Source organism: Mirounga angustirostris, unplaced genomic scaffold, assembly GCF_029215605.1.
Source record: "Mirounga angustirostris isolate CCGP_5_RB_7025 unplaced genomic scaffold, mMirAng1.0.hap1 SCAF_13, whole genome shotgun sequence".
Taxonomy (NCBI): Eukaryota; Metazoa; Chordata; class Mammalia; order Carnivora; family Phocidae; genus Mirounga; species Mirounga angustirostris.
Window position 1 is genome coordinate 22,685,687 of NW_026991721.1, and position 26,443 is coordinate 22,712,129.

At 39.0% G+C, this 26,443-nt stretch overlaps 1 pseudogene; it reads left to right on the forward strand.

Moving 5' to 3' along the window:
• The first annotated feature begins 24,680 nt into the window (after nt 1–24,680).
• On the forward strand, nt 24,681–26,443 carry LOC135362327 (tigger transposable element-derived protein 1-like; annotated as a pseudogene).

Consider the following 26,443-nt stretch of genomic DNA (forward strand, 5'->3'; position numbering starts at 1 on the left):
TTTTGTTTTGTTTTGTTTTGTTTTGTTTTGTTTTGTTTTGTTTTAGCTAATAAGATAAAAATCCTTTCTGTGCTCTAAGGCACAGATCAAGTCCCAAGGATTAAGATTTAAATGAGTGAGCAATCAAAGCAGGCAAAGCAGATGGTAAAGGAGCTGGACATATTAGCACTGAAATAGACTGAATATGAGCTTTAAAAAAACTAATACTTGGGGCGCCTGGGTGGCTCAGTTGGTTAAGCGACTGCCTTCGGCTCAGGTCATGATTCTGGAGTCCCGGGATCGAGTCCCGCATCGGGCTCCCTGCTCGGCAGGGAGCCTGCTTCTCCCTCTGACCCTCCCCCCTCTCATGTGCTCTCTGTCTCTCTCATTCTCTCTGTCTCAAATAAATAAATAAAAAAAATCTTTAAAAAAAAAAAACTAATACTTGATTTTCCTCCAAAATAATAATGGTTCTGACTCATAAAGCTATATAAATGTCTGTGAGAATAAAGTGATCACTGGGACAACCAAGGGACACATATTCAAATTTCAGTGTGTAAACATAATGTCAACTTCACCCTTGGTTTACTTTCACACATTTTACTGTGAGTACGATTAGCAGAATATAGTAAAACTTCAGTAAACTGGCATGTACCAGGGCATTGGAACTGGAAAATTGAATTCCACAACTAATGTAAAACTCATTGACTAAGATGTTTGAGTTTTTTTTTTTTAATAATAAACACTGCATTTTTTTAAATTAGCTTATTTTCCAGCCTTAGTAGAAGAATGTAATATTGATGATGATGATCCTAATTATTCTTAGATAGACATCATATCATCTTTACTTTTTATGATCCAGAAATGTAATTTTGGATGTATATAAAATAGAATATTGGTTTTTTGTTTTATCTAAGGTATTTCTCTAGATAGCCTTTGAAAACCAAATCTTTTATATCGGTTTGTTTTCTTGCTATTTTCCAAAGTAGAACTTAGTAATTTAAAAGTTCTGGTTAGTTAACTTCCAATTAGTCAAAGGTCTCCTATATGATCCTCCGGAACTGATAAAGATATAATAAATCAGTAACATAAACAAAGTAATTAGGAACTTTATCAGAGATAATTTCATTTCAAATGACCTAAAGCTAACCTTGAGTTGAATCCTTCTGTACTTATTAGGTATGAATTTAGATTAGGTACAAAGTAAATCCTGAAAGTTTTATTCCATTGTTGCTAGGTTTTAAAAAATGAAGAGGGAGTATGGAATAAAAATCAAATGTTTGTTATCTTCCATGAAAAGTGATATGCATAAAAGTCAAATTTCAGAAAAAGGGAGGGTTTTATGTTTCTAGTATTACAATCCTAGAATATATAAGACAACAGAGATCTAAAATGTTATTTTATATTGCCAGTGATGTCAGACTGAAAACAGGATCGACAAGAAGGCTGAGGCTCTCTACAATTTTCTGACAAAAGCAACATGGCCGCCTTAACATGAGTGAGTGTCAGGAAAGGGGCAGAGGAGCTGGAAGCATAGCATTTGAAATGGACCTCTTCCTATCTGCCTATTTACCTTTGTTCAGGAACAGCTCTCTGGGTTTTCTGGAGGGAGAACAATGTCTCTCCCCATTTCAACCCATATGGAGCTAACTTTCCACGGGGCCTCTAGGGATGAAGATACAACTAGGCTGCACCAATTGCAGCATCACAGTTTGTGTTGCAAGCAATGAATGAGGACAAGAAGGATAAGTGTGTATAACATGAGCTTGTGATTACTGAAGAATTTTTAGGCGCTTCTTTTCCACCAGCTTCTGTGGAGATGGATTTAGCATCATGTGGGTAACTATCCATTTGATTTGTCTGGTTTTCCTTAGCATTACTGCTAGAAAAGAAATTCTGAAATCAAGAATCTTGGACTGCAAAAAGGAGGTTCTTTCCTGATGCTTTGAGTAGAGGTTGAGAGCAATCTAGGAGGCTTGGTGTTTACTCTGCCCTTCCCTTCACCCTGGGTGGTCGGGTCCACCAAGAGGGACAAAGAAATAGGTAGTCGAAAGTACAGCAAAGCAAACTAGCAAAGAACTAATGACATCTTCAGAAGTCTTCACTAGAAGAGTCATAAAAAGACATCCACTATGTTAGCACTGTACTTGAGGTGTTGACCAATAAAGCATCACATGAAAAAATAAAGAAATGTTTGGAAAGGGAGCAACAAAACTGACATTTCTCTTGAGCCACAGTTGTCTACATAGAAAATCCAAATACCCAAATTATTAAACTGGTAAGAGAAGTCAGTAAGATGGCTGAATATAAATTCAGTACACAAAATTCAATAGCATTCCTATACATCAACAATTAGAAATGTGTAACTTTAAAATGTCATTCACAGTAACAATGAAAACTATAAAATAGTAGCATCTAGCCAAAGATATGCTAAGACCTTTGCAAAAAGAAAATAAATATATTAAAATATATATATATATAAACTTTGTGAAAAGACATAAAATAAAATCTAAATGACTAGTGAGACATGACATATATACAGAGACTAGAAAATGCAAAATCATGAAGATATACTGATTCTTGACAAATTAATCTATAAATTCAAAGGAATTACAATCAAAATGCCTGCATAGTTCCTCATGACAATGGCAAAGGGATTCTGAAATCGTCATGGAAAAGTAGATGATCAATTACAGCCAAAACACTCCTAAAGAAGATCAATGTGAACATACTCCTAAAGAAGATCAATGTGGGCAGCTTGCCTTCTCAGCTACCAGGAGTTATTATGGAGCTATAATAATGATGCCAGTGTGCTGTGGGACCAGACACAGACTAATAGAACAATGGAATAGAAGAGGGAACATATAAGAGATGGTGCTGGAACAACTGATTATTCATATGTACAAAAATAATGTTGTGTTCCCTACCTTTTATCATATATGAAAATAAAGTCCACATCAGTTAAGAACCTATAGTTGAAATGCAACATATTTAAACTTTTAGAAGAAAATTCAGATCTAGAGTAGAAAAGGATTGTTTAATAAATATAGAAAAACTTACAATCCTTAAAAAAAAACTGGATAAATTTGACTACTTTGGAATTCAAAAATATCTGTATAAAAATGTCATAAAACCATTAAAACTAAAGCAGATAGGGAGAAGATATTTACAATGCTAATAATCATAAGCAGATCATGTCTGGATATACTAAAAATTCTTAAAATTTGTATGAAAGAAAAGTAATAGATGGATAAAGGATATGAATTGGTAGATTAATAAAAAAAGCTAAAATTGCCCAAGTATGAAAAAATGTTCAATCTAACTAATAATAACTAATAACTACTAAACAAGAAATAACTAATAACTAATAACTAATAACTAATAAACAAGAAAACCCATATTTTTTAAACTAACTTTATTTATTTATTTACTTATTTTGAGAGAGAGAGTGCGAGGGGGGAGGGAGAGAATCTCAAGCAAGCTCCATACCCAGCATGGAGCCCAAAGTGGGCTTGAGATCATGACCTGAGATCATGACCTGAGCCAAAACCAGGAGTCAGAGGCTTAACCAACTGAGCCACCCAGCTGCCCCAAGAAAACTCAAATTAAAAAAAAAAAGGGACACCTGGGTGGCTCAATTGGTTAAGCGACTGCCTTCGGCTCAGGTCATGATCCTGGAGTCCCTGGATCAAGTCCCGCATCGGGCTCCCTGTTCGGCAGGGAGTCTGCTTCTCCCTCTGACCCTCCCGACCCTCCCCCCTCTCATGTGCTCTCTCTCTCAGTCTCTCTCTCTCTCAAATAAATAAATAAAATCTTAAAAAAAAAAAATTGGCAATCAGCACAGGAGTTTTGACCTGCTGCATTTCAACTGGACCAGTTCATCCCTCCTTAGGCAGCCTAGCTTCCTTAGGCATCCCTCCTTAGGCAACACCCCTGAGAGACCACAATATTGATGCAGAACTTGGTGCAGATCCCTGATCAACGTAGCACACTACAGCCCACAAAACATGGGCTCAAGCAATCCTCCTGCCTCAGCCTCCCAACTCGCTGAGACTATGGGCAGAAAGCACCTGGAAAAAGGCAAAATTATGGAGACAGTGAAAAGATCAGTCGTTTCCAAGGGTTGAGGTGAAGAGAGGGAGCAAAGAGGATTTTAAGGGCAGTGAAAATACTCTGCCTGACACTTTAATGATGGATACATGCCATTATACATTTGTCCAAACTCACATCATGTACAGAGTGAACACTAATGTAAGCTATGAAATTTAGGTGATAAATGATGTGTCAATGTAGGTTCATTGATTGTAACACATGTACCATTCTGGTGGGAGATGTTGATAATGAGGGAGGCGATGCATGTAGAGGCAAAGGGATATATGAGAAATACTGGTCTTTCTCCCAGTTTTCCTGTGAACTGAAAGCTGCTCCTAAAAAAAAAAAAATCACCTAACCACTTCACACCAGTCAGAATGGCTAAAATTAACAAGTCAGGAAACGACAGATGTTGGCGGGGATGCACAAAAAGGGGAACCCTCCTACACTGTTGGTGGGAATGCAAGCTGGTGCAGCCACTCTGGAAAACAGTATGGAGGTTCCTCAAAAAGTTGAAAATAGAGCTACCATATGATCCAGCAATTGCACTACTGGGTATTTACCCCAAAGATACAAAAGTAGGGATCCGAAGGGGTACGTGCACCCCGATGTTTATAGCAGCAATGTCCACAATAGCCAAACTGTGGAAAGAGCCAAGATGTCCATCGACAGATGACTGGATAAAGAAGAGGTGGTATATATATACAATGGAATATTATGCAGCCATCAAAAGGAATGAGATCTTGCCATTTGCAACAACGTGGATGGAACTGGAGGGTATTATGTTGAGTGAAATAAGTCAAACAGAGAAAGACATGTATCATATGATCTCACTGATAGGAGGAATTCTTAATTGCAGGAAACAAACTGAGGGTTGCTGGAGTAGGGGGTGGGGTGGGAGGGATGGGGTGACTGGGTGATAGACACTGGGGAGGGTATGTGCTCTGGTAAGCGCTGTGAATTGTGCAAGACTGTTGAATCTCAGATCTGTACCTCTGAAACAAATAATGCAATATATGTTAAGAAGAAAAAAAAAAGAAGAAGAAGAAGGTAGCGGGTGGGGAAGAATGAAGCAGGGGAAATCGGAGGGGTAGACGAACCATGAGAGACGATGGACTCTGAAAAACAAACAGGGTTCTGGAGGGGAGGGGGGTGGGAGGATGGGTTAGCCTGGTGGTGGGTATTGAGGAGGGCACATTCTGCATGGAGCACTGGGTGTTATGCACAAACAATGAATCATGGAACACTTCATCTAAAACTAATGATGTAATGTATGGGGATTAACATAAGAATAAAAAAAAATCAGTCATTATATAAAAAATATAAAACAGCAATAAAAAAAAGCAAAAGAACAACAACAACAAAAAATCACCTAAAAAAAATCAACGATAAAGAACCCAGTGCTAAACTAATAAGTAAAGATAATAAATTTCCTTATAAAATACTAGAAACATGTTCTAAATGCCTAAATATATGATCAGATATATTAATGAATTTTAAAATTGTAACTTTTTTGAGCTTAAATATTTTTAAAGAAAACATTAAATATTTTTTTAAAGATTTATTTATTTATTTTGGAGAGAGAGAGTGAGTGAGCATCTGCCCACATGCAGGAGTTGGGAGAGGGGCAGAGGGAGGGAATCCTCAAGCAGACTCTACACTGAGCAAGGAGCCCAACTCAGGGCTTGATCTCATGACCCTGAGATTATGACCTGAGCCAAAACCAAGACTCAGACCCTCAACCGACTGAGCTATCCAGATGTCCCAACATTAAATATTTTTTTTTAAAACATGATACTGCTTCACACCAATCACACTGACAAAACTTAGTAAGTCTGTTAACAACAAGGTTGAGAAAGACAATGAAAAGCAAGAACTCACCCATCTCTGATGGGAGTACAATTTGGAAAGTAAACAAGAAATATCCAATATACATGAAGAAGAATGCAGTGTGTGGATCCCCATTTCCACTGCTAGAAATCTACCATAATGAAACACTCACACATTTTCAGGAGACACCTACAGAAAAAGACAATTACATAACTATTTGTGAAAAAAGTAAAGAAATGGCCACACTGCAACAGAGCGCCACCGAACACCTTAGGAACCAGGAAGAAGAAAATAAATATTGGGGAGGCAAATAACAATGTTTAAGGCAAAATGTGTTCACAAGAGTTATTTTATATATTTGTGTGTTTATAATTTTATTGAAATGATATTCTGAATGGTCCTTCCACTCAACCTTGTGTTTTTAAGATTTGTCTATATTATACATGAAAATGTAGCTCCTTTCTTTTAATTGTTGGTGCTATTCCATAAAGTAACGGCAGTGAATTTTGACTTTTATACCAATTCCTTATTTTGTACCTTAAAAATCATGGAATTAGAAAATAATGGAAAGGTAATAATGATCACAACAACAACAAGGCTGCCATTCATTAAGTCTTTACTACATGCCCTAAATTGTGCTAAGCACTCTAATGATGTCCTTTCATTTAATCCTCACGACCCCACTACACAGTATCTGTCAGTCTCATTTCACAGATGACAATGTGAGTCTTACAGCATTAAGACACTTGACAAAGGTCACACATTTAACACATTAAGGAGCCCAAGCTTGGGCAGTTCTAACACTGCAGGACCTGCAATGCTAACTCCCATCTTGGGAGTGCATTTCCCTGCTTAATTAAGAGCAGGATATTTTCTATAAGCTTGTAGGTTATTTTGAAAGACCTCCAGGAAATGGCAATCTCAAAGATAAACAAAATCTGTATTTTAGAACCAACATGATTTTTATACTGTGACGATTCATTAACTCCCCTTTCCTACTGATTCTTCTCATCATATTTGAGATAATCTATTATGCTGAACAGGCAACTTCTGTGCTTCCTCATTTTATCTCAGCCCAGGCAAGCGCTATTAACAGAAGTTTAGAGAGAGGAGTTTGATTTAAAATGCATCTAAATGCTGATCGGGAATTCCATAGGTTGCATGTTAAGAATCTCTGCTGGCAAACTAAACACTTTAAAGGACTTCTCATCATCAGGTATGAAAGTGGCTGGTCTTCACATCGTGGCCCCATTCCTGGAGCCTCTTTCATGGTCTGTGTCCTGCTTTCCACTGGAAATCTTTGGGATTTCATCTATTCTCATGTGGTTCCCTCTGTTTAGGATGTCGGCTGCTAGCGGCCATGCTAAACTCCACCACCCATGACTCTGGCCATGGTGGATTGGACCAGGGTGGCATTCAGCTTCAAGCATAACTCATCAGACCAGACTCCCCTGAATTTAGAATTTATAAGAGAGTCACAGAATCTGGCAAGTATGAGCAGTTGAGCCACTGTAACAGAAACAATCTAGGAAGAAGGCCCCCAGATTCACACTACCAAGGTCACAGATCCAACCTGGCTTCAGTGCTTTCACAGCCTTTGAGTCAGTTTCCCCGTGCTTTTAATCTAAGTGAAACAATTGCTACTCTTTCTTTTCTATCCCTCACCTGTCTCCAAAAATACCAGACAACCATTACAAACATTTTCATATGCATTAGCTTCACTGACCTTTACAAGTCAAGGAGGTGGGAATGATGGGAGGGACTTGCCCCATTATCTAGAAGAGGTCACTGAGGTTGGAGAGGTACCCTCTTCACACAGCAGAAGCAGCAATTGGGTTCAACATTCACTAAGGACAATCTGCAACTGGAATGTCGGCCATTCCTACTGATAATCAAGCTTAACTCTCCCCAGAATGATTGGTGATCTGCCAGCAGTGCTTTAGCAAAGATCTATGTTTCAGGGCACTTTTCTTGTGGACTCTTAAATGATTCTTCTGCCAAATGTCAAGACACCATCCTTGCTTTAACAATAAATGTTTAGTAGTTAACAGATTTTATTATTATTGTATAAGCTTCTCCCCTCTCTTCTCTTCAAATCAAGGGGGAAGCCTCACCCTTCCTTCTAACCCTTTCTGCCAAGGCTAGTATTTACCTTTCACGACCATCCTTGGAAAACCAGGTTGGGTACAGGAGAGAGAAGGGAGCTCTCTGATGCCACTTGCTACTCTTGGACGGGATAGCAGGGTCAGTAGGAATCGGTTCTGTAGTAAAAGGTTCTAGATACCCAGTAGGATCTAAATGTCAAAAGAGCAGAACTTTTTTTCTTTTGTCCAATTCTATACTCTTAGCCCCTAGAATATTACCTGGTCCATAACAGGTATCAATAAATATTAAGTGACCAAATAACTGAATTCTAAGCTTGCTGAACCAAACCAAGCAGAATGAAACTTGGAAGAGGTCAGGAATAGAACACTCATTCTGTTACTAAATATTTCTGTTGTTTTAAGCAAGTAATTAAACCTCATTGAGCCCCAACAGACAAATGGAAAAAATGCCACCTAATTAACAGGGACATTGTGAGTCTTAAATAAAATATGGGACTATGCCTAGTATATGTTCAATAAATATGTGTTGAATGAATGTATAAATGTATGCACACAGAAATCAATCACCCTTTATTAACTCAATTTAATCAGTAGCACCAAATATTTATTTCATAATAACAAAGATGCAGAATAGAAACCTGACCTTAATTATAAATGTCTATGGACAGAGCTCTTCACTATGCCCCAGTGGCTTTCACAATAAAATGCAAAGTCCTTAGACTTTCATGATCTGGTTTTCGTAGTCCCTGACTGATCGCCTACACTGAGCAGCACCAAACTACTCACAGGTAGCCAAGCCATACTCTGCTGTCTCATGTTTCTCTCTTTAAAATACCTTTCTACACTTCTTTCTTGGGTGTCTGCTTTTTAAAGGATAAACTCGCACGTCACCTCCTCCAGAAAGCCTCCTCAGACTGCGCCTTCCAGGCTGGATTACGTCTCATCTTTCCTGTATATATGGAGCCCTTACTTCCATCATTATGTTTGCTAACTATGAAAGAGAGAGAGAGTGGTGGGGGAACTATTCATTCTTAGAATACTGTACTAAAATCAAGTATCTTCTTGCCTGTTTCCCCCATAAGACTGGGAGTCTTTTTGAGCCAAAAGACCACACACTATTCAACCATGAATTCTAAAGATTCACTGTGTGTCAGAAATGGTAGGTAGGTGCTTCATTAAATTTACTGAAAGATGAAAAAAACACAATGTTTCTCCTTAACTAAGGAAAATTATAGACCAAGCAACAGACCAGATGCTAGATATACAGATATGAACAGATATATGTCCATTAAGTTCATGGAGTTTATAATCTAATAGGGAACATAAATGATAAACATATACTGAATGTGAGTTATTTTGAAAGGGAAGGGATGGGGTGCTGTCAACAGATCACCAAGGAAATTAACTTAGTCTATGGAGGTGATTCTCCAACTTTATAGCTCCTAAGAATCACCAGGAATGTTTGCTCCATATGCAGATGCCTACCCCCCACCTTCTAATTCAATTGTTCTGGAGAAAATCTCTGAAAACTAAATTTAACACCTCCTCCCGCCCCCAATGCCAATATAAGTGATCTGAAAAATACACTTAAAGAAACATTAACATAGGGTTCAGGATTTCCTCTCCGAGGAAGGTAATTTTCATTTGAGACTTAAGTGGAGAGTATGATTTAGCCAAGCTGGTAAGGATGAGGAATCAATCTGGAGTTTCTGGCCCAGGAGAATTATGTGAAGACCTAAAAAAGAGAAGGAAAGAGAAAATAATGCCCCTAACAGGAAGCTTGAATGATGAATGAAGGGCTGGAGGAGGATGAATGGGTCAGGTGAAAGGCCTGTGGCCATGTTTAGAATATGGAACATTAACCTAAAGGCAGTGGGAGATCACAGAACAGCTTTAGGCTTGACCACCTCTCGGTGACTCAGCTACTCCATCCACAATCACACCTATATCACACTGTAAGGCTTAAATGGGAGCAGGGCCTGACACAAAGTAAGCATTTAGAAAGTGTTCTATATTATCACGATGGCAAGGTTTGCATTTGGATTGTTTTAAAATCTCCGGTAGAGCTGAGGATGGAGTTGGAATGAAATGAGATGCCAAACAAATTATAGAGCCAAGCAACTCGGTGAGTCTGGGGAAGTCAGGGGCATGAGGCAGTAGCACAAATGCCAAGAAAATAAGCATTACTTAGAGAAACAGAAGGTCTCCTAGGAGGAACAGAAGTTTCTCAGACTACAGATACATGAGAGTGAGACAGGACCCGAAATGATTTACAACTGAAACTGGCATGGTAGGCATTTCTTAATTAGCAGAATTAGAAGGTCTTAAAGCTGGCTTTGCAAGAAGAGTGTAACTCCTGTCTTTGAAACTATAACCCATTAAGTCAGAAAGAGATGGCTCAGCAAGATGTGACCTTAAGTCTAGATCTGACTCTTGGGTTGAGTTAAGCCATTATAATGTTGGCCGATCCTTGAATACGTTCTAAGATTTCTCATCATCACTTCGCCTCAGGTGGATCTCAAGAGAATGCACCTTAGAATTACTAGTGACTCACATCTCCTCACTTGTCATTCCCGTCCTTCTGCCTTCTACGTGCTCAGCTTACAGACCAAGTGAATAGTAGCAGGTCCAAAGAAACAGCATCCAGCTTTTGGCAGCTCTTACCTAAGAGCATCTTAAAACACTTCCAGGTGGTGCCCTGAGATGCTTAGCTTGGAGAAAGCTGGCCTACTTGCATGGATTTTGTACATCAGAAGGAAATGGGTGATATATTCCATGTTTTCTATCTTCAGTTATATCAGGGGTTATTCACCATGGCTATAACCTAGAGAGGTTTGGTTTTATTTTTGAGATGACGAAGTTCCAGCCATAAGAGAATCCAGGGATTCCAGATGAGAATGAGAATCCAGAGGCTCTCATTTTATAATTAGGGAGACTGGTCCAAGAATCTATTTTCAAAAGCGAGCCAGGTGATTCTAGTATCCAGCCAGGTTATAACCACTGAATTATGTAAAGTTTGCTTAAGGCTCTCTTGCTTGCAAGTACAGAAATGCACTCGAAGCACGCAAACTTGGATTCTCAAAGTGCTGAAGCAGGTGACATTCATGAGGAAAGCAGATGTGGTCTGGGGACGCTATGAAAAACTGGAGAGTACCAGACCCATGCAGAGGAATCATCGCATACTCAGTGACAGCCAATTGTTAGGATGTGGAAATGCTTGTCCCCTGTTGTCAGGGCTTCTCATTTTACAAAAACAGCTAAAATTCTGGATGTTTGTGTTAATGCAAAAATCCCGACACTTAAATGGTGACAAAGAATTTTTAAAACATCTTATGGGACTTACGCTATAACCTAATACATCACAAAGTCCCAATTCCAAAGATCCTCAGACAACCCACCTGGCATCTGGTGTCTTATAATTATGACCAACAGGTAATGTCTTATAATAAATGGCTACCACTCCTCTTGGGAACCAGATGGGCAAGTAGTTTTCAGACAAATATGAGAGAACTTAAATTACCCAAGTATATGCATTTTAAAGAGGCAGGAAAACAGATTGGAGAAACTAGTCTGATGCATTTCCCAAACCAGAGAAACAGAGTTCAGTGAGTGAGAGTTACAGGAAAGGAGATGTTGACTCATTGAAATTCTCCACAAATAGAATAGCCTTCCTCATGAGGTCTGGTGAATTTGTAGTCACTGCAGCATCCAAGCAGTGGGTGAAAGATCACCTAATGGAAATGTGCCCATATGTGTGCACCTAGTAGCAGGTAATGCCTCTCCGACCCTAATATCCTATGAGTATATGTCCACTATGCCGGGTTATTAAATTATGAATATTCCTGACTCCCCATTCTGTTGAACTGAATGTCTCCTAAAAGAATGTACAGATTACTTCTCTAATCACACAAGACTGATAGCAGAGGTAATCATGAATAAAGGAGCTCATAGGAATATGTTCTGATATACGCAGGAGAAAACTTGTTTTTAGTGTAGCTGCCTTCACATTTTATCATGTGTTAATTTTTCCTTAACACCTCTTTTTAAGTCCTGATAATTCCCATCCCCAGAGGAGATCACCAATCTTCTTTTAACAGAGAATCTATGTCTCAAAGCCAGGCCTTCCAACAGAATGCACAGGGAAGAAGAAGAATCACCCCTGACCAGTCTGTGAGGTTATAGGTCAGGATGGAAGGGAGCTCTCCCTGCAAATAAAAAGATGACCAAAAGCTCTTTGTAATAAAAAGAATGATTTCCAGACCCCATGAGCATTAAGCCAGCTGCATAGTTTCCAAGAGAGAGAATGCAGCCTACCAAACACTCCTGGAGTTCTGAGGATAAAATTGTAATTAAATTTATAATAGCACTAATGATTGAATGCCTCCATGCATTATCTTATTTAATCTTTGCCCCAAACCTTGAGAGTAAGCATGATCATCCCCATTTTATACATGAGTAAAATGAAGCTTAGAAACCTTAATAAAAGGGTGATTTGGAGGCAGAGACCTAGTTTTGTGTCCTGACTCTCCCAGTTACTAGCTACATGATATAAGGAATTTTTCCTAACCTCTCTGAACCTTAGTTCCTCACCAATAAAAGGATAATAATAACTACAGAGAAGGAATTCTGTGGGTATTGAATTAAATAAGATTATCCAAGCACATAGAAAACTCTTGACAAATATTAGCTGCAATTTTAACTGCCAGTAAATGGCAAAATTAAAACTCTAATTGATGCTCCAATCAGTTTTCTTGGCCATTAGTTTCCCTCACTATGGTTTCATACTCTTCTCTATAGGGAAATATGCTACTTGCTTTATTGGTTCTATCTGGATCTCTTTGACTCAATCAGGGGACCAGACACCTCTCTCTTTGGGACTGACTGACTTACTATTTCTACTTAGTTACAGGACTTTGATACACATCTTAGCCCCTGATCCATAAATGGATTGATCTCATCTCTGCCCTACACTTACCTCCTGGCGGTATCATTTGTTTCTCACCATCATAATGCTGTGGAACACAACCACAAAAGCTCTGTGGCACACAACTATAAATATGGATTTGCTGTGTGGTTCTGTTGTTCCAGCCAAATATATCTGGATTGCTCATGAGTCTGTGGTCAGCTGGCATGTGGGATGGGGCCTGGCTAATGTAGGACGGCTTTACCTGGGATAATTTGGCTCTCCTCCAGATGGACTCTAACCATCAGCAGATTAGCCTGGGCTTCATCTCATGCAGAGCCAAAGGTCCAAAAGAGAACGGAAGCTCAACAAGCCTCTTGCAACCTAGACTCAGAACCGGTACAACATCATTTCACCAGCATTCCATTGACCAAAGGAGTCAAAAGGCCAAGCCAAATTTGGGGGATAGACAAAGAGATTCTACCTTTTGATGAGAGGACCTGTTCCATCACATTGCAAAAGACATTACAGGAATGGTGCCGATTATGAAATCTACTACATTGCTCCATCAATGCTTGGAGTTACAAGTTTAGTGGCCAGGCATTTTTTCCCAAATGGGAAGAGAAAGATCTACTATGAGTCAGTTGAAGACACTGAAAATATTCTCAATCATAAATTTCAAAATCATATTTAGACAATGGATTTTTTTAAATTTTTTTTTTTTTGAGGGAGGGAGAGAGTGTGTGCACATGAGTGGAGGGGGAGGGGCTGAGGGAGAGGGAGAGAATCCCAAGCAGCCTCCACACCCAGTGCAGAGCCAACACGGGGCTCGATCCCATGACCCTAAGATCACAACTTGAGCCAAAATCAAGAGTCCAGAACTCAACCGACTGAGCCACCTAGGTGCCCCTAGGTGATGGATTTTTTAATACTCTTGCTTGAAAGCTATTTGCTCTTCCAAAAGGGGTATCAAGGTACACCTTGATATCTAGTTAGTACCAGAGCAACTAGTTAGTACCAAATCACTTTTAAGGATCACCTTTTATGTAGGCAGAATGGAAGGAAGTCATAATGGCTTCCGGCCTTTTTAAATTCTACCAGTATCAAAGAATTTTTCCCAGGATTGGGAAGATCAATCTTTCCATTAATCTGGGAGTTTCATTCTCATTCAATTACTTAGTCACCTAGTCCAGGAAGCAGCAGAATGTTATTGGCTTATAATTTCTAGGAACAATCAACACAAATCCATTGGTTTGGGATTATTGGGGGTCAAACATCAACCTCACACCAACATATTCAACATGAAATAACCCTGTAATATATCAGTTCAAAACTTAAAGTAAGTTTTGGTTATGAAAGTTTAATAGTGAAGCAGTTTGAGTCCTGTAACAGGGAGTCCACAGGAAAATTCTCTAATTTCTCAGTTTCCCAAGCAAAATTCATAAAACAGCTACAGACAAATCTGCTTTTAATTTACTAGGGAACATCATAAATTATTCAACCCTCTTGCAGGCTTTTCTTACACCAGTATAAGGTTCAATTCTATTGAGCAAGTATTAGCAATACACCTTAGCGAATGCTTAAGGCTATGTAGAAAAAAGATGCAGTTTTCACCCCCCAAGAAGCCAAAAGTCCTATACATTGTATTTTCTCAAAATTTATTATAGCTGTTCTTCTATCTCCACCTCCATTAGTTCAGATTCTAGCCATTTTTCACTGGACGATTATAAGAGCCCCCAACTGTTCTTTCTGCCTTCAATCTTGTCTCTTTACCATCCATCATACACATCACTGCTGGGGTGATCTTAGAAAACGAAAATCTGACCACATTTCTGCAGTATGCAGAAAGCTTCAAAGGCCTCCCATTGTCTGCAGAGTAAGTCCAAACTTCTCTCCACAGTGTACTAAGCCTTCCATGATTTTCCCTCCAAAGTCCAACCTTTTCTCAGTTTGCCTGACATCTGTCCCATTTCACAATCTATGGTTTTCTTTACTCAAAACTACTGTCCTTCCATGAACATACGTCTACACCATGGTCTTTACTCATGTTGATGTCTTCTTCTGGAATTCCTTTCTCTGCCATCCCTCCCCTCTTCCTTCCATTTCTCCATTCTCTGTCACCTAAAATACATCTTATGTCTCACTGGAGACTCACCTTTCAGGTATCTCTTCTTAGGTATACCCAATGTGTCCTGTTTACATTTCTTTTTTTTTTTTTTCCTCATTTCATTTTTTTAGTCTCTCTACTCCCAACATGGGGCTTGAACTCAAGACCCCAATATCAAGATTCAGATGCTCTGCCGACTGAGCCAGCCAAGTACCCCTCCTGTTTATATTTCTATCATAGCATTTATGTCCAACTATGCTTATCCCTACACTCTACTCAATATGTAATAGGATTTCATTTATTCTCATGTCTCCAGCTTCTAGCACAGTACCTGATATGGAATTAGTACCCTAGAATGTTTCTTCAATTAACGCATGGATAAATGGGTTGAATAAAGGAATACATTTTGTGATAGTGAGATACTGTCTTAAATCTGTTGTACTTTCCTATATGCTAAGTAAGTAATAGGGTCAGTAATGTGAAAGGTTTCAGATGAAGGGAAGGTAGTTCTGAGTTACTATCACAAAAAATATAAAACTTGAACTAGGTCTTAAAAAGTAAGTATGCATTCACATGTAGAGAGAGAACTGGGAAGAACATTCAGGTAGAAGAGAAAGAGTAAGAGCAAAGGTGGAGAGGGCGCCTGGGTGGCTCAGACGGTTAAGCGTCTGCCTTCGGCTCAGGTCATGATCCCAGGATCCTGGGATTGAGTCCCGCATCGGGCTCCCTGCTCCTTGGGAGCCTGCTTCTCCCTCTGCTTCTCTCTCTGTCTCTCATGAATGAATAAATAAAATCTTTAAAAAAAAAAAAAAAAAGAGCAAAGGTGGAGAAGTAGAAATGTAGAGAATATTCAGAGCGTGGAAATGTTGGCATTCTACCTGCAGGACCTGAGTGACCTATAAAGGGAAGACAAGTTAGAGTGAGGTTTTGTACATTAAGCTTTTGTAAATTGGAAATAATGCATATATTTACATGAATAATCTACCTCATGCTCTATTTTAGTTTAATTTTGCTATTTTGTTCCTTTTTATATGCTGCATCTCTTTCATACTGGCTGGCATAAAAACCAAGGAGGACTCTAGATTACAGCCTTTGGAATTTAATGAGAATGGAAGAAATTGATAACATTATTCCATTCTCATTAAGACACTTTACTTCTAAGGGATTAATGTGGGGGGGGAGGCCATTTGGTATTCCTCTCGGATTGTTAGCCACCAAATGAGATATCAGGCTGCTAATGGCTTTTACACTCTCTCTCAGATAGCCTGTACATCTCTGACCTTTCAAAGTTTGGTAACATAATTGGTTGGCCATGTTTTTCCTTTCCCTCAGGGTTAGTGAAACTCTCAAAGACAAGTGAGAGAAAGGGAAAGTTCAATATTTGTCCCAAGAAAGAAGCCAATCATGAAAGATCATGGATGGATCAGAATAGGACAAATCTATCACCACTGCTGAAAAAGCAAGAATTTTCTCAACTGACGGCAAGTCCATCTTCTAACTTGCAAAGCCTTGGAAACATGATCCATACATCACTTGATAGCTACCTATTAATGAATGATGTATTTCAGTAAAACATTAATTCGACGACTGAAAGAATGGAGGATATTGAATAATAACATCTTCTGATTACCGTTTCACTCAGGGTAATCATAGTCTCCTTTCTTCTCAATCATTTTGAAAAGTATTATAAACTTCATTCATATATGAAACACTCAATAACTCCTTTGTTGAGTAAGTACTATTTTTCTAATTTCTACAGAAAGAAGATTAATCTTTTTAGTTTGGCTCATGAGTCAGGATTTTATTAGAATATTAGGGGATGAGGTTCTGAAGAATAAATACCATTTTCCATGATTATATATACAGAAAGCAAAGAGATGGAACTTTACAGAGTCTTCCTCATTTAGGAGAAAAGGAGTGCCAGAGACAAAACTTTGTGCTTAAAACTACAAATGACCACTAAACCCATGATATCATTTGGAGCCAAGCACATGCATTAGGGGTTTGAGTTAGATGATTTTCAGGTACTTGAGACTGAACAGCATTAAGAAAGGAAAGAGGGGAATGTGATGGGTCATGCAATTCAACAAGCAAAATCCAGGTCCACCTAATGTGGCTCCTATAAAAAACCCAAGTAAAAATGAATGGAGCTGTCTAAGGCCTTCTTTCAGAAGGAAATGCAACCATCCCCCCTAGATGGCAATGTTTACTACTATTTAAATAGAAATTTGATCTTGTTTTAATATGGTCTTAAACTACTTTAGGAATGTAGGTACCTGGAAAAACAGAGCCATCCATTCTGGGATGTTTTCATTGGAAAGTAAATTTTCTCCTTCAAATAAGACTTTCCTAATCCTTAAGTATGGGTCTGAGGTTCATTGGATGCTGGGGCAGATATAAGGACTCTCTTTAACTCAGACATGTATTTCTTAAACTCTCATAGATTAGACCCTGGGACAATTGTATCAAGTTACATATGCATCTGTGGAAGACTGTATTTACCAAAGATGGCCCCCAAAACATCTCCCATCCCAGTCTCTTCTTACAGTGTAACTATGATACGCCCATCTAGTCACAGGGTCTGCAGTCCCTCACCTTAAACCTAAGCAAACTGTTGGAACTGCCTCGTAGGTCCCAGCCAACAGCTACACCCCTGACACATGAGTAAAGAAGTCTCCAGATGATTCCAGATCCCAGCCTTTGAGTCATTCCAGCTGAACCCCCAGACTTCATGGAAAAAAGACAAGCTGTCATCGCTGTATCCTATCCAAATTCCTGACCCACTGAATCAGGGAGCATGACAAAATGGCTGGTTCCCCCATTAAATATGGGGTGTTTTTTTTATTCAGCAATAGATAACTAGAACAATTTCAAATCTTAATCACAATCTTTCACATAGCCTTCCTATAAATATATATTAAACAAGTACCATGGCCCGGGTACTGTGCTAGGCACTGGGCTGAAGAATATCAAGAAGACAGATTCATTAGCTATCAGATGCAAAAGAAAAACAAGATAATTCCAAATGTTTGGACTTTTAGGATATTGCCTCTAGGATTCATAATCTCCTCTTTATCCATTCTCTTCAATTGGCTAACTGCTGCTCATGAAGCAGGTTTCAGTGTAGATATCACTTCTTGGCAGGAAGCCAAGGCACCCTTCATGTAACCTCATGGTTCTCAGCTGGGTACAATTTTGCTTCTCCCCTCAGAGGACATCACACCATGTCTGAAGACATTTTGGATTGCCACAACCTAGGGGAAGGATGAGACTGGCATCTAGTGGGTAGAAGCCAGGGATGTCTCTGAACATAAACAACTTCCATAACAAAAAATTAACTGTCCCAAGTGTCAGTAGGGCTGCTATGGAGAGACCCCAATTTAACCCACCATAGCACTTATCATACTGCATTTTATTTGCAGGGTTCATGCACCTGGACAACAGGAGCATGTCTTGATTTCCATTCCATGCTCCTTGTGTACCTGGTACTCATTAAATAGATGGTAAAAATGAAATGACTGGCTGAAAGAATAAATGACAATATTAATTATATACAAGCGAAGGAAGCAAAAGCAAGATCATAGAAACTTTATTGTTAATAAAATATTTTTTAGATTGTCTAGTTAAAATGTTTACAGTTTACAAAGTACTTTAAAACCACTGTCACGCATGATCCAACAACATAGCTTGACAACAGAATATAAAGTATTAATCCCATTTTTACAAGGAAGGCATCAATTCACAGAGGAGTTAAGAGGATGGCAAATGTAAATGACACAAAATAATCTAGCATTGGAGGTTTCTTACAAAGCCCTTACTGATTTGTAACAAGATTTTAGGCACTTAGAAATAACTAGTTGGCTGTGGAGTGGACATTACACTATCTATTTTATACTGCCAAAGAAGAAGAATTTTAGCTTTGGGCAATCAAAACCCCATGAACAGTCAACTTCAGCTAACAAAGGCAACCGAGTGCCATTAAGGAAAAGAGAGTCATTGACTCTTGGTAGAGTTGGCCTAATAATACAGTGCAATTATGAAATAAGGTGTCACTTCACAATTCCCTTACAGGTAGCTCAAAGGCACCAGGGACACATCCTAGGTAACGATGAAAATACAGTGTTCCTTATTAAATCTCAAATCAGCCAGTTTCCCTACTGACGTGGAACACAGACTATATAGCAGGTAGATTTCCAAAGCAAATTTCCTGGATTTCAAAAAACTCTGCAACTTGTTAGCTGTATTTCTTTGGGAAAATATCTTAACATTTATATATGTGCCTTAGTTTCCTCAACTGTAAAGTGAGGACGATAATTATAATCTATAATTCGTAGGATTGTTGAGACTGTGAAACGTGTTCATACATATAAGGCATTTGGAACAGTGCCTGAAATGGAGAAAATGCCCAATAATTTCCCTCCCTCCCCCCTCCCTCCATTCCCTCCTTCCTCCCTCCCTCCCTCCCTCTGTTCCCTCCTTCCTTCCTTCCTTCCTTCCTTCCCTCTCTCTCTTCTTCTCCTTCTTCTTCCTCTTTATCATCATCATTATCATCATCATCATGATTTCTGTATGCTTTCTCATGTAAAGCATTTTTCCTGGAGATAATGCTATATGTGTCTCATATAAATCAAATATCTATTTAAAAACATACATAACTCCTTTGACTAATGTAGTGAAAATTTATATTTCTTGGCTCCCTGTGATGAAGAAAAACAGCTATTTTGAGGTGCTGCTTAGGCATTTTACATATGCAACTCTGCTCATATCGAGAGTCTGGACATTAAGATAAGGACCTAAACTTAGGATTCCCACCACAAATTCCCCCCTTTGCTTTTCCCAGGGCACCTTTTAAAATAACCACTTTGAGTTGAGTCCACAAAATGTTAGTGCCCAGCTGCCTTGTAAGTAATAGGTGCTTGCTGCCCTGCTCTCTACCTCCTGCTGGCTCATAACATTGGTTGGAAGACCACCCTGCCCCCAGCTCACTGTGCCCTGTCCCCTGTCACATCCCCGCCTCATTTCTAGGATCAGTAAATAATAAATTTTGTGACTAATACTTCCTTTGTGTGGGTGTACTGAAATTATGCCTTCAATCAAAAGGACCCCAGGGTTTTCACTTCCCTAAAGTGGGAGCTCAGGTGTCGAGAGAACTAGAACTACCTGCAGACCCCCCTATGGATGGTGAGTGCCTCTTCATTTAGCAGGTGATAATCCACATATTCTTAATCTATACACCAATTATGGGTCCCCCAACACACTGCCTAGCATCCTATTCAACTCAGCCTCTTTGGTAACAAACCAAATTCTTTGGGGGAATTTCCTCACTCACATGTTGTACAGTTTTGGTGAGACTGTGTATTAGGTGCTCTGTTCTCTTTTCAGCATGGGTGGGTACTGGATCCAACTTTGACTATGGCTTCTCTCTCTCTCTAGGAACTCTGAATCTTGAAAAGAAAGATATAAATACCCAGAGACTAGAATATATTGATTATGGTGACAGCTATACGATGAAACTGTCAAATAAGTAATCCCTGCTACCTAAACTTTGAAAGACATCCTGGTACCTGGCTATATGAGCTTGCCAGGGTGCTGTTAAAAAATACTACAGAGTGGGTGGCTTAAGCAACAGAAATTTATTGTCTTATAGTTCTGGAGCCAGAAGTCTGAGATCTAGCCTTTGGTATTGTCAGTAATGCTTGGCACTCTTTGGCTTATAGACCCAACATTGGGTCTTTGATGTTCTTCCTTGGGGATGGCTGTTTTCTTCACATGGTGTTCTTTCATAAGGATACCAATCATATTGGATTAGAAGCCCACCCTACTCCAGTATGACCTTGTCTTAATTTAATTAAACTGCATGGCCTTCTTTCCAAATAAGGTCACATTTTGAGGTGCTGGGTTTAGCACTTCAACATACGAATTTCAAGAGGATACAGTTCAACCCATTACACTGGCCTCTTCCAACCCATGGTCTATGACCGTCCCTGTTTATTCCGTGAGCTGCTTAATTTTCTTCCAATAAAATTATTTCCTTCTTAAGTTACCCAAAGTCCATTTCTGTTGCTTTCTATCAAAAAACTCTAACTATCCTAAGTCATATTGCAGATCAATTCAGTCCCAGTAAAATTGCTTTTTTTTTTCCTTGGTAGCTTATTGTTCAAAGTAAAATTGATACTTTTTTATATTACCTAGAATGATCTTCCACTGTGAGAGAAAAAGATACCACCAGGTAGCTTAAAATTATTGAGGCAATCCTGAAGAAATACATAACTAATTGTAACAAAATAAGAAGTAAAAAATAGGGGCAAAACTAAATGAATACAATTTTTCATATTTCCGATTGAGAACAACTAGTCATGTTAATATTTAAAGAAGGAAATAACACTGGGAAACTGAGTATCTCATGGATTGTTGGTGGCATTCAAATTAGTGCAAACTTTCTGGAGGACAACATAATAGTATTTTATACAATCTTAAAATGTGTACCCTTCACCCTTGCAAATACATTTCTAGGAATCTATCCTACGATAGTACTTGTGTATGTGGTCAAAGGTATTTATACAGAATGTTCTTAGCAGTTTTGCTAACAATGGTAAAATACTGTAAAAATACAAAAATCCATCACATATTAAAAAGTTTAAAATTAGGTAGATTTATATGTACTCCAAGTGAAAAAGTTGAAGAGTGTTCTGTGCAATGAATTTGTATTATTTTAAAATGAGAAAAAGTGTATAGGCATGTGTACCTATATATACATATATTTAAATATATCTAGAGAGATAGGTAACAATAAGCCAAAACTGTTAATAGTTTCATTGAGAGAGTGGAACTTGTTACAGGAGTGCAATGGAAATCTTCCATACTTCAATCTATCTATTTCTGTTAATTGTTTTTACAAAGCACATGTATTAGTTTGGCCTAACAAATAGATCGGTATTGTTCATACCTGAAAAATGTAGAGAGCTCTTTTAGGAGAAATTCTCATTGCCTTGTTTTCCAGTCTTACCTATGTTATATTAATTATAATATTGTATAGATGTAGACGAAGTAAAGCTAGGCATTAACTCATTAGACTAAGTAAATTAAATGTAAAACTAAAAATAAGGTAAAATTTTGTCTGAATTGGAGTGAAAAACTGGTACTGGGACATCAGCATTGGGTTTAATAGCAAAGGGCAAACAATGAACTGTACCACCCAGATTGCCCTTCAGGAAAGGACGTGCTGACCAACTGTGGGACCACAGGCTCCAGCTGTCACCTTCTTCAAGGTCTGCCTCTGCTGTAGCTTTCTGGCCAAGTCATGCGTCTCCTGGAGCAGCCTGCATCTGGAAACTGCCAGGTGGAACTATAAAGACCCTCCATTTCAGCTTAATGTAGGACAGCTCTCCAAGCAAGGCTGACCCCAGAGCTTCCTGCCAGGTTAGGCTGAGATTTTATTGGTCTGCCTCAGAGTTCAGTTCCTTATTCTACCCCGTCCTGTCCTTCCCTCCGTTCTTTCACAGATATTGATCTCAAATAAACATCTTGCACCTCAAGCTCTCTGCTTCCAGAGAATCTGATCTGCAACACAGCAAAAACAGAGTCTATGCTTCTATAAGTTTGTCCTGACAACACTAACACCAGGAATGAATATTTAATGAACAGAACAAAACAGTATCGATAACCTCCAGCCTATATTTGCCCATCTTCAACTGGAGCCATGCAATAAAAGCAAGGGCAGCTTGTGTGCTTAAGAATACAATTCTTTTTATCCTCCTTCCATTCTTCAATAAGCTATGCAGCCGTACCTAGTAATTAAAAGCGCCAGCAGCTCATCTTCCCATTATGCAGAACAGAAAATCTTTAATGAAATATTAGATGAAAGAATATTCAGGGCAACCGAAAGCTCTGCAAAGCATAAACAATTGCTGGGTTAAAATATTGCACTAAACAGGCAGTTATTTCAATGAGGCATTGTACCAGCTACCAATTATTTCATAAAACATTGCACACAACATGGCCGATAATTCAGAAACACACCTCACAGGATAATTATTCAAGGCCGTTCAATAAATGTTTACTCCAAACTGGCAATTATTTCTTTAACAATGACGATACATTCGGAAGAAGTTTGCAAAACCTGTCATAAATAGATATGCTGAAGGAAACCTATGCCTCTACTAGAGTTTCAGATTCAAAGTCTTTTAAGAAGGTAAGCATAAATGAAAAAAAAAAATCTGTTTTTGCTAAACAAGCCATTTCCCCTGTATTTTTTCTTTTTTTAAGATTTTATTTATTTATTTATTGGAGAGCGAGCGAGAGAGAAACAGCATGAGAGAGGAGAGGGTCAGAGGGAGAGGCAGGCTCCCCGCTGAGCTGGGAGCCCAATGTGGGACTCGATCCCAGGACCCTGGGATCATGACCTGAGCCGAAGGCAGTCGCTTAACCAACTGAGCCACCCAGGCGCCCCTCCCCTGTATTTTTTCATCTCTTCAATTCATTTATTCACGAAATACGTGTCACCTACTTTATAACCTGCACTGCTGGGACAAAGAAAAAGAATTCCTGTGCTCAAGGAGGAGCTTACAACACACAAAGGATGATGTGATGAGTGCTGCAAGGAAGGTGTGCCATTGCCCATCTCTCTCTCCAACTCATCCCCTACCATTCTTCCCTCCTCTCCAGCCACTCTGGGACTGTTTGCTTTTTCTCAGCTCTCCAAATCGGTCTCTAATTTAGGCCATTTGCCCCAGCTGTCTTCTCTGCCTAATAGCTGTGCTATCCAACGGGGTAGCCACTGGCCACATACGGCTACTGAGTCCTTGACGTGGGGTCACTCGTCACTTGTTGAAGACTTTGTACAAAAAAAAATTATATAAGATACCCCACCAATAATTTGTTAATAAAATTATATGATAATGTTTTAGAAATATTGGCTTCCACAAAATACATTATTCAAATTGATTTTACCTGTTCCTTTGTTTTTAACGTGGCCACTAAAAAAAATTAAAACTACTTATATGCCTCGCATTATATTTCTATAGGACAGCTCTGGTCTAGAACATGCCGACCTATTCTCACTTTCGTCTTGGCATTCTGGTGTCAGCTCGCTGTCCTCTCCTCAAAGAGGTTTTCCCTGACTACCATTCTAAAGAAGACACACCACTTTCACCTACTCAGTCACTCCCACATTACTGCATTTAATATTTTTTTTATTGTGGTAAGACACACATAACATGAAATCTATTCTGTTCACGTCTTGAAGCATAGCGTACAGTATTACAGGCATACCTAATTTAACTGTGCTTCACTTTATTGCACTTCGCCGATATTGCAATTTTTACAGATTGACGTTTTATGACAACCTTGCATCAAGTAAGGCACCATTTTTCCAACAGCATTTGCTCACTTCATCTCAGTGTCCCATTTTGGTAATTCTCACAATATTTCAAACTTTTTCAGTATTATTTTATTTGTTATGGTGATCTGTGATCAGTGATCTTTGATGTTACTCTTGTCATTGTCTTGGGGCTCCATAAACCACACCCATGCCAAATGGCAAACTTAACCAATAAATGTGTGCTCTGTTTCCCCAACCAGCTTTCTCCTCTTTTCCCTTCCCCTCAGGCCTCCCTATTCTGAGACACACAATATTGAAATTATTAGGCCAATTAATAACCCTATAATGGTCTCTAAGTATTTAAGTGAAAGGAAGAGTTGCACATCTCTCACTTGTAAATCAAAAGCTAGAAATGATTGAACTTGGTGAAGAAGGCATGTTAAAAGCCAAGACAGGCTGAAAACTAGGCCTTTTGTGCCAGGCAGTTAGCCAAGTTGTAAATGCAAAGGAAGAGTTTTTGAAGGAAAATAAAAGTGCTACTCCAGTGAACACATGAATCATAAGAAAGCAGAATAGCTTGATTGCTGGTATGGAGAAAGCTTGAGTGGTCTGGATAGAAGATCAAAACAGGCAGAACATTCCCTTAAACCAAGGCCACCAAGGCCTAATTCAGGGCACAGCCCTAACTCTCTTTAGTTCTATGAAGGCTGAGGGAGATGAGGAAGCTGCCAAACAAAAGTTTGAAGCTAGCAGAGCTTGGTCTCTCAGATTTAAGGAAAGAAGACCTCTCCAGGACATAAAAGTGCAAGGTGTTGCAGCAAGTGCTGATACAGAAGCTGCAGCAAATTATCCAGAAGATGTAGCTCAGATAACCCATGAACGTGGCTACACAAAACAACAGATTTTCAACGTAGACAAATATCCTTCTATTGGCAGAAGATGCCATCTAGGACTTTCACAGCTAGAGAGGAAAAGTGAATGCCTGGCTTCAAAGCTTCGAAGGACAGGCTGACTCTCCTGTTAAGGGCTAACGCAGCTGTGACTTTCAGTTGAAGCCAGTGCTCATTTGCCATCCTGAAAATCCTAGGGCTCTTAACGATTATGCTACATCTACTCTGCCCGTGCTCCAAAAATGGAACAACGAAGCCTGGATGATAGCATATCTGTTTACAACATGGTTAACTGAATCTCTTAAGCCCACTGTTTAGACACACTACTCAGTTTAAAAGATTCCTTTCAAAATATGACTGCTCATTGGCAATGCACCTGGGCACTCAAGAGGTCTGATGGAGATGTCCAATGAGAGTAATGTTTTCATGCCTGCTAACACAGCATCCATGCTGCAGCCCATGGATCAAGGAGTCATTTTGACTTTCAAGTCTTATTATTTAAGAAATACATTTTGTAAAGCTATAGCTGCTTTAGACAGTGGTTCCTCTGATGGATCTGGGCGAAGTAAATTGAAAACATTCTGAAAAGGATTCAGTATTCTAGATGCCATTAAGAACATCTGTGAGGCATGGGAAGAGGTCAAAATATCAACATGAACAGGAAGTTCCTTCTGTTTAGAAGTTTATTCCAATCTTCATGGACAACTTTGAGGGGTTTTAGACTTCAGTGGCGGAAGTAACTGGAGATGTGGTAGAAATAGCAAAAGAATTAGAATTAAAAGTGGAGCCTGAAGATGTGACTGAATTGCTACAATCTCATGACAAAACTTGAATGGATAAGGAGTTGCTTCTTATGGACAAGCAAAGAAAGTGGTTTCTTGAGATGGAAACTACTCCTGGGGAAAATGTTGTGAAGAGCGTTGAAATGACAACAAAGAATTTAGAATACTACATAAACTTGGTTGATAAAGCAGAAACAGGGGTAGATAGGGTTGACTCCAATTTTGAAAGAAGTTTTGTGGGTAAGATGCTATCAAACAACATCACATGCTATGGAGAAATCATTCCTGAAAGGAAGTCAATCGATGCAGCAAACTTCACTGTTCTTATTTTAAGAAGTTGCCATAGCCACCCTACCCTTCAGCAACCACCACCCTGATCAGTCAGCAACCCTCAACATCAAGGCAAGACTCTCCACCAAAGATTACAACTGGCTAA